The following is a 10279-nucleotide window of genomic DNA, read 5'->3' as shown; positions in this document are numbered from 1 at the left end:
TAATTTGCCAAGGAGCATTCGGAACAAATGTATATTATGGACATTGGAGTTTCTGATTATTCTTTCATATGTATGTGATAGTTGTTAGACTTAGAATTAATTAAATTTAAATGTGACTCAACGTCTTGGGAACTTTAAGAAATGTAACTTACAATGTATGTTTGTCGATGATTACATGTTATTGCTTCCGCTACTATGTGTTTGATGTGTATGTCATACTTTCTTACTTTTAAAAAAAAAAAATGTTTAGCAAACTTAGTGAAACTTTAGGTTAATTCTTTTGGATCCCTTGGCGGGGTGTTACAGTGAGGTTAGTATGGGTGAATGGGTTGGATTAGGGGTAATGATATGGTTTAGGGATGCTTTAGGGTTTTAGGATGATTTATTTAATAAAAAGGGTTTGAGAAATTAAATCAAATAGATTTTGATATTTATTTGATTTAATAGAGGAATAGGGATTTAATTAATAAATTGATCTTGGGTTATCATTCAATTTTATCAATTGGACTATAGTTAATTAAATTAATTAATTCACTAGGGGATGCCAATTAATTAATTAAATAATAAATATTTAATCAATAATGTCCTAGAAGATGGCTAAATAAGATTACCTAATGGTGTAATTAGATTTAGGTGTCTACATTTTGCCCATCCTTGACATAATGTTGGGATAACATTATTTCAATGAAGTTTGAATATAAATGATGCAAAGATTTTTAAAGCAACATGGTTGCCCCAATCTCAAATAGAAGAGGAGAGAATGGATTGCATGATGCCCCCTCAAGAAGGTCACAGGGGGAGAAGGTGATGCCTGACAACTTCTTGAAAAGTACAAGTATCTAGGGTGAAAGAGGGGAATTAATGTGGCTAAGAGAGGGGGTTTTAAGGAAGCTCATACTCTCACTATGGGAGAATGATACAAAGGAAAACCTTGTGCACAAGGATAAATAATGGTTAAGAACACTAGTTATAGTTGGAGGGGGGAGGGTGATTGGCTATTTTAAATTGAACCCAGGGAAATGGTTTGGGAGATTGTAGGGTTGGAGAGATTATGATTCTAGGATTATTATTGATAATGACTAAGATTATGATTAATGCATGAGCTATGATTATGATGATGTAGGAGCTATGATTATGATTGATGCGGGATTAGATACTATAGGATTTGATAGATTGGATGGATCATGATTGTAGAATTGATGGGATGGGATGCTTGGATAGGATGTGGAAAAATGGGTTTTGTTTCCATGGAAGTGAGGTGTGAAGGAATACATTGAAGCTTGAGCATGGAGGTGTTCCAAAGGGGAGCATGTAATTGAGCACTTATTTTGATATAGGAATATTGGGTATATGCCAAATTTACTATGAACATCAAGGACTTTGCACCAATATTACATAGGACTAACACAAAAAACACACACAAGGATTTCCCTAGCATCACAAATGAATCCCAAAGGAATCAAAGTAGAAATGATACTAGGTAACCCACAAGTAAACAATATTTCCCAAGTGCACCATGTAACCACAAGCGATCACATGTTTTTAATATCCAAGGGTCATATCCAACTGACTCACAAGTAGAAAAGGAGATGAAAAAGACTTGATCAAAACCTTACTCTTAAATTGCTCCATTTGTAGTACACCATGCTATGAAAGATCATGGTGACCTTGAGGATGGAATAACCCAAATTTCTTGGAAGAGATATTTTAAGAACCAAACTTGAGATCTTGAAAAGAAAATAAATTGAAAGAAAATGTAAGTCCATGAAAAAGTAACCTTTTGCCAAAGATATCAATAGGATGAGATACTAATAGACCAAGATCAGATGAGAAGAAGGGTGCATCCTACAAGGATCTATCAGTAATATCAAGGACTGGGATAAGCCAAGCAATTAGAATTTTTTAAGACATCATTTTGATGACAAGGGATCTTGTATGAGGATTCACTCAAGAACCTAACCAAGAGAACTACGATTTGTGATCAAACATGAACTGACACGAAGAAAGGAGAGATATACAATGGTACTAAGTGAAGGACTGACATGCAAAGAATATACAATTGATAGACCAAAGTATTTACAAGGGAGTATTCTACAAAATCTCAGCATGATAGGATAGTGGGAGGAAATATAAAGATGAGAAGATAGTGGATGAAATATTTGGGATGAGAGGATTATTGGATAAAAAGCTTGGGATGAGGAGATAGCAGATAAAAAGCTCAAGATAGTGGATGAAAAGCTTGGGATGAGGAGATAGCAAATAAAAAGCTCATGATAGTGGATGAAAATCTTGGGATGAGGAGATAGCAGATAAAAAGCTCAAGATAGTAGATGAAAAGCTTGGGATGAGGAGATAGCAGATGAAAAGCTCAAGATAGTGTAAGAAAAGCTTGGGAGGAGGAGATAGCGGATAAAAATCTCAAGATAGTGGATAAAAATATTGGGATGAGGAGATAGAAGATAGAAAGCTCAAGATAATGGATGAAAAGCTTGGGAGGAGGAGATAGTGGATGAAAAAATCAAGATGAGAGGATAGCAAAAAAGTTTTGGATAAGTAGATAGAGGGGATGAAAAGCTTGGGATGAGAGGATAGTGGAGTGAGGGTGGATAGGGTGATGTGGATAAGGGAATGATATACCTAAAGAAAAGGCATGGGAATGATGCATCCTAATGAAGAATATTGGGGTGGTGTGACCAAGCTTGCAACAAGACTAGGTAGAAGGTTAAGCATGTGACTAGATGAGTTGAAAGATGTGCAATAGGATGGTGTAGTTGATGGTAGATTTCTAGGAGTATTAGGATATGTATGGATGATATTGGGGCATATGGGGACATCTTAGAGCTAGATACCAATGAAAAGGGATGTAGTAGGTGATGGAAAGATGGAGAGATGGTGTGAAGTTCAAGGACAAAATAAAAAGGTATCACTAGTAGAAGGTTGGATAGAGGAATGTGAGAAAAGCGAGAGATTGGGAGATGAATGGTTTTGGGGTATGAGTAGATGAAAATAGGGTTAGAATGGAGGATGGAAAGATGGACATGACATGGAATCCAAGGAATATAGCACCCCTAGTTATCATATGTTATTCAAGAGGAGGTTTTATGAGGGATGTGATAGGAAGGAAGATTGGTCAACAAGAGGATGAGGGAGAGAGATGGAAGCTAGGATGAGTTTTTTATGAGTGATGTGATAGGATAGAGGGTTTGATAATAAGAGGATGATGAGGTAGAGGGAAGCTAGGATAGGAAAGGTGAATTAGCAAGGAAGATAGTGGATAGTTATTGTTAGTGGATGAGATTTGAAAAAGAGGAGGTGGAGGGATTATATGGAAGGAAGAGTGGGTGGATAAAGGATAGGTGGAGACAAACTTTGATTGGGAATGGATGTCAAAAGGATGACCAAAAGCACATATCCATTGGTGGACTTTATTTTTTATCAAGATCTAAAGGAGGATGGTAGGTGAAATGGATAAGATGTGGTTGGTATGGTGGGATGAGATGGGTATGGTAGGTGATGGAACTTTCCCCCAAGTGTGCAGAGCATTTGGATGGAGGGATTACATATGATGCTTGTTTTCCAAGTTTTCATCATGGTACTTGTCCAAGGTGCTTGAGTTGCCAAGTTTTCATGAGTGGATGCTTATTTTTCTTTACTTGATTTTTTTTGATGCATTTTTACTGATAGATGTTGGTATGATGGGTGGAAAAAGATTGGATTAAGTGAGTGGAATGGTGGGTGGGAATTGGGAGATAATGGATGGGAAGATATAATACTTATAGGTAAATGGATGAGGAATTTAGAAAGCTCATCATTGACACACACCCTAAAAGGTGATGAAGTACCAGGAAAGATGGTTTTCAATGAGGTTAAGGAGAAAATGGAGGAAGATAAATATAAGGAATAAAAGTAAAGTCAAAAGGTGGAGGATTGAAAATCTAGTATAAGAAGCATATGGACTAATAGTGGATTGGGGGTATGAAGGATGTATGAATGGAGATTTGAATAAAGTGTGAATGGATGAGGCTTTATGAGCAGCAAGAATGGATGTACATTGAGATTTTTCCTTGAGACATATTTTTCTCTGAGCATCCTAGTTATCCACATAATTTTTGAATTTTTTCATCTTGGGCCTTTGTGGACTCTTGATGTTTTCTTTGATTTGGCTCAAATGTTTCTCTTTTGGAACTTGTATTTTAGAAGGGACATGTTGATACTTGGATTTTTGTGGATTTATGGATTTTTTAAATTTTTTTTGGAATCATGTTTTCTTCTATTAGCCATGGTATGGGAACAAGAGCATGGATGATAAGGAGGGATTGTGGATGATAATATAGAGGTTAAAGGCTGGAAGGGATTTAGGGATGAGTGCCTTTGATGATCTAGCTTGTGGATTTGAGGGGATGGAGTGACAGATTGGAATATAGGTTATGGATGCATATAATTGCTCAAAATAGATGGAGGGAATGAAGGATAAGGTCCTAAAATAGATGGAAGCAAGGAAGGAGTAGGTCCCAAGATAGATGGAGGAGATAAAGGATTTAGATTAGGCATATAAGGACCCAAAATGGATGGAAAGGGTGGAGGATTTTGGTAAGGGATATAGCAAACCAAAATGGAGGGTTGGAAATAAGTAGTAGGATAAGGGCCCAAAATAGATGTAGAATAATATGGATGGGAACTTTTGGGTGAAGATGAAAGGACTTGGGACCATGCGGGGATAGAAGGGATACCAACATCTAGAGATAAACTTTTCTTTCTTTCTTCAATATGATGTTCATTATTTAGAACACAAGATCATGAACATAATAAAATGAATGATACTCTCATAAACATGATAAGTATGGTAAAGCGATGCTAAAAGAAGGGTAATAAAGAACATAACCAACACCAAATCATCTTAGTAATCTTCATAGTAAATGAAATGCAAGAAGTGTTTTTGTATTTTTATTGAATATATAGATTTTTTTGTATTTTTGAATTTTGAAATGTAAGACCATGAACTAAATCTAATATTAATTCAAGAAAAGACCTAAAAAATATGAAATGAAATTTAACACCACAAAGCACAATAGGGCATCTAATTCCACAAAAGAAAAGAAGGTAAGCATGTCAGGTTCACCAAAATGAATAGGAAGAAAATAGGACCTATCCTCAACTTGAACTCCCAATAGGAATGATCCAAATTGATTAACCACAAGGAAGTGATCATTGCACAAATGGATCAAGCAATGGAGAATACAAAGAAAGAAGGAGATCCTATAGTTTCTCACAATTGAAAGTATGTGCTTAAATCTTAAATAGATAGATGACTAATACTAACCTTAAAGTGGGGAAAATCTAGAAAATGCTAATTTTTGATGTTTGTGTACAATTTTAGAGAATTATGCAACATGTTTTGGACTAGAAATGTTGAGATGGAGAAAACCTAGGACAAAGAAAATTTAAGAGAGACAGATAACTGATCTCTTTAGCAAAAGGACAAAGCAACTTTGAGAGAGACAGATAAGTGATCTCTTTAGCAAAAGGATTTGATAGTAACCAATGTGTATGTTTATAAAAAGTTTTTAGATTTTTTTGAAACATGGGGGAAATTTTGAACACTCAAGCATGTTAAACACATTGATAATGTTAGAATTCTTTAGAATAACTGAGAGGGGGGGTGAATCAGTTATTCAAGGTCCAATAATGTCCAATAAAACTTTCTAATAAAATAGAGGTGAATCAGAAGTATTATCCTTTTTCCTTTCTTATCATGCATGCAATTAAACATTAAACAACCATGAAAAGTAGTCATGCATCACCACATAACACAAAGGATTTTGATAACCCAAAAACCCTCCAAGAATAAGAAGGTAAAACTGGAGTGGGGATGACACCCACAAAATAATTGCACAATTGATTTCAACCACTTTTAATGGTTTGCCCTATTAAAGTCCTACCCTGTTAAAGGCTTTACACACTATCAGATGTGACCCTGTTAAAAGATTTCTCCACTCTGTTAAGAGTGTGCCCTATTAGAGGACTTAAGAACATTCAACTTAGAATGTCACCTTGTTAAAGAATTTACATAGAGCTATTAGGCTCACCCAAGTCCATGGGATTTATAGTCACCTTCTCAAAAGAATCTTTTATCCCTCTCTAAGGATCTCCTATCCTCCTCCTAAGGATCTCTTATCCTTCTCCTAAGGATCTCTTTATCCTTCTCCTAGGGATCTTCTATCCTTTTCCTGAGGCTTATCCACCTAGTTGTTAAGCTAACCTAGAAATGTAGGATTTCAATATCTAATACAATGGTAAGAGAGTATTATAAGGGTTTTGACCTGATAAAGATTGCAACCCTAACCTTGTGAATTTCATATCACTCTTCAGTTCCTTTCTTTGCTTGGCTTTTCTCCCTTATAGTGCTGACAGCTTGTTCACCCTTCAAGATCTATCTCCTTGAGTTCTTCTACTTGTTATGCCAATGCACATTATGGCTAGTTGATCAACTCAGAGTCTTGATGCTCTGTTCTTACTCCTCACTATGTCCTCTTCTTGATACTTCACACTAGCCTTCTCTTGGCTTCTTCACATGATCACACTTATGACCAACTCCCTCTCACACTCATTTGATCTCTGACCTATAGTTCCTTATAAAGAAGTTTTGTTCTTCATTTCCCGCTCAAATATTGATTTGATCTTGAGAAAACGGTATTGTTTTCCTCCAAATTGCTTCTTCTAGAAACTTCATGATAAGTCCACCAACATTCACCTTGAATTGGTTTACATGGTTCACATAGAATTTTGTGAAATCTAGTCATCATCCTTATCATCCAACTAATTCACAAAATTCAATGTAAAAAACTTATCATTATAGCTTTGGTGAATCTTTGACTTAACAAATAATGTAGCAACTTGGCATCATTGGTTTACTGATGCTCAACACCTTCTGTGTTACTCAGCACCTACTGTTGTTTTACTGGCGCTCAGCACCTATAGCATTTCTGCTTTGCTTGGCACTTGAAGACTTACTCAAAATCCATTACCTTTTTTTGATGCTCGGCACCTGAACAATTCTATGTTACTTGACACCTAAAGAATTGCTTGGCACACACTAAAGTTGCACTTGCTTGGCTTCAACTAAGAATCTGCTCGGCTCTAACTAGCTTGTTTGACTCTCTCTAATGAACTTAGTTAGGCTTTACAAACGACTTAGTTAAACCTTACATCTTTAATGCGTCTTACTGTGTCCATCCTCTTAGAGTATGTCATCAATACACTATTTCATCAATGGCTTAGCTGATCCTTATACTTCTTTTCAACATCATAACTTCAACCATTCTCTAGGTGCTCTAGTTACATCTTATTGATTGTCTCCTCCTTGTTAATCAACAAATTGATAGTACTTGGATCACTTAAGTAGTTGTCATTCCTACAAGTAGTAAGTTTGACATCAATGAAAAAACAATGATTGAAAACATTCTTTACTAGTTCCATTATTATTCATTCATGATCCTTTCAATAATTTCCAACAGATAATCCTATAAGGTTTTTGACTATGATATATAAGCTTAGCTAGGGGTATCCTCAATATATGAAAGGTACGTGAGGCCCAAATTTATAGATGAGAGAAAATGATGCCACACATCTGGGAGGAGACGGTAACCCAAATCTCCACCTTCACTTCCCAAAAATATAAAGTTCTTTAGGGCTTAGGAAAGAGTGACAAGATTTAACTTCCAAGAGAGCTATCTTTCAATTCACCTCCCCAATATTTATACACTACCAGAATGCTAGAGTTGAGGTCATCTCAAGGGATGATGAAATCCCCAAGCAGGCCTCCTAAAAAGTGTAAAACAAGACCACATAAGTGATTTTGGGTTTTAAAAGACACTTGTTTTCCAATTGATGATTTAGATTTTGTAATCTACTATTTTAAGACACTCATATTTAAGCATGTAGAAGTTATTTCCAATTTAACAATGTCGTCAACATAATAAGTTGAGAATTCATGAACAAAAATAAATCGATCAGTGTCAACATAAGAAAATCATGTGTAAACGCTTTGAAAAGGAGGGAATAAGAATGTTTTACTTTTAGAGCATTTGAGATTGAATGAATTCTTTTTAATCCCCAAAGTTGAAATGTGTCAATTTGCAATGTTCATTGATTTTTAGGCATTTAAGATTGAGTTAAAGTGTTTTATGCCCAAATTGAGGTGTTAATCATAGAAATGGTTTCTTGATCTTAGTCATTTAAGATTTTGTTTAATTGATAAAATTAAGTGCAACATGCATTCCAAGACAAGTTTTTTAAGAATTCAAATTCATTCCTAAGAAAAACTTGCAAAAAACTGTTGGAAATACAAATGGGAAATTGTATACTTCTGAGAGCCGAGGTGAATCAGAAGTACTAAACACTAACCAATAAAACTTTCAACTTTAAAAGAATGCATGCATATACATATTGAAATAACATGTAAAGTAAATGCATCCACATAAACAATTGACACCAAATATGATCACCCAAAAACCCTCCAATGAGAAGGTAAAACTGGGGTGTGGATGACACTCACAATTCTTCACTACTGTAGCAATAAAGTTCACCTGTTAAGGTTACATGATTTGACCATTCTCATGATTTACCCTATGAAATGCCTTCCCTGTTAAAGGATTACAAAGGATTGTTAGATCCTACTCTATTAAAAGATTTTAACACCCTGTTAGAAGTGTGCTTGGCTAAAGGACTTTAGAACACTCACTTGGAATGTCACCCTGTTAAAGGATTTATCTATGATTGTTAAATCAACCTTGATACAAGGATTTCATCCTGTTGATATAGTTGTTAGAAAGTACACTAGAATGTTTGATTTGATACACTTACAATATGATATTGCTGATTTTAGATCCCAATTTAGTTCATGTTGATCCTCTCTGATTTGATATGAAATTTTTGTAACCTTGATCCTTTGTTCTACTAATTGATTCTACAATTTTTTCCTTCTTATAAGTCACCTTGAATGTATGTTGATCAATTCACCACTTTCATTGCTATCATCACCTTCTCACATGCATTCTCTAATGATTTCTCTCATACACTATAAATTATGGGGCTTTGTCTCCCTTTAAAAAGACTTTGGTAGCTTAAGGTTAGGTATGAATCTATTATTAAGATTCATCCAACTTTCCTGCTCAATTCCCTCTATTTTTATGATTGGTTGCATGTTGATCACATAGGGAATCCAAATAGATTCAATCTTATCTTCAAAGCTTCAAGATCTATCCATTTATCAGCTCAAATATGGTTTACATAGTTGTTTGTGCCATTACAAACAACTAGGTCATTTCTGTGTTACTTGGCACTTGTTAATACTGATGCTCGACACATAGTATTATTCTGTCTAGCTCAACACTTGAACCTGCTTGGCATCTATTGTTCACTCAATAGTTGAAACTGCTAAGCTTAGTCTATTTGCTTGGCACTTGATTTGCTCAGCACGAGTGACTTGGCACTCATTGCAACTCGACATCGATACATATTGTACTCGACATATGTTACTAGCTTGACATGAACTTAGTAAATTTCTTAAGTGTGTTGACACTCAATTCTCAAAAGCAATCTGAGATCAAAAATCTCCCCCTTTGACATGAGTGGCAAAAACACTTAACTATACATGATGAATCTAATTTCCTTGAGTATAATGTACATCCAATTTGGCATATATACAAGACTTCAAAATTGTTCAAAATTTTGTAAAAGACTATATACCTCAAAATTTTATAACTCCCCCTGAGTTAATGTATCTTTTCTATATCCAAAATCTCTCTGAGTAGATTTATTTGCCTCTACTGATACTCTTTTTCTTCATTCTGAATTTTGATACTCTTTATCTGATTTGTTCTATTATGATGCCCTATTTCTGCTTTTCTGCTTGTTGCTTCCCCTTTCTCCTCTCTATTTATTTTGTAATTGCCCCTTTCCACATGTCTCCTCCTTGCATAAATTTGCTCGTTTAATATTTCTCCCCCTTTTTGACACTGATGTCAAAGGGTTTATACACTAAGTGTGTATTTATCTAAGAAGTTCTTGTTTACTTCCATTAAAATCTTAAGAGCAGCATCCTAGTTGTCTATTGCAACATCTAGTGATTTGATTTGGATGGCTGTCTTAGCTACAAGGTGAAATAAGTCATCTAATGTTGAAAGATTAGGATATTTCTTGAGTATTGTTTCTACATAGGCTAGTTCTTTCTGTAGTATCTCCACATGTGGGGTCACAGAGGCTTGAATTTGAACTAACT

This window comes from Cupressus sempervirens, chromosome 10 (assembly GCF_028749045.1).
Source record: "Cupressus sempervirens isolate cs-2001-9-10 chromosome 10, ASM2874904v1, whole genome shotgun sequence".
Taxonomy (NCBI): Eukaryota; Viridiplantae; Streptophyta; class Pinopsida; order Cupressales; family Cupressaceae; genus Cupressus; species Cupressus sempervirens.
Note: the sequence above shows the minus strand (reverse complement) of the source record.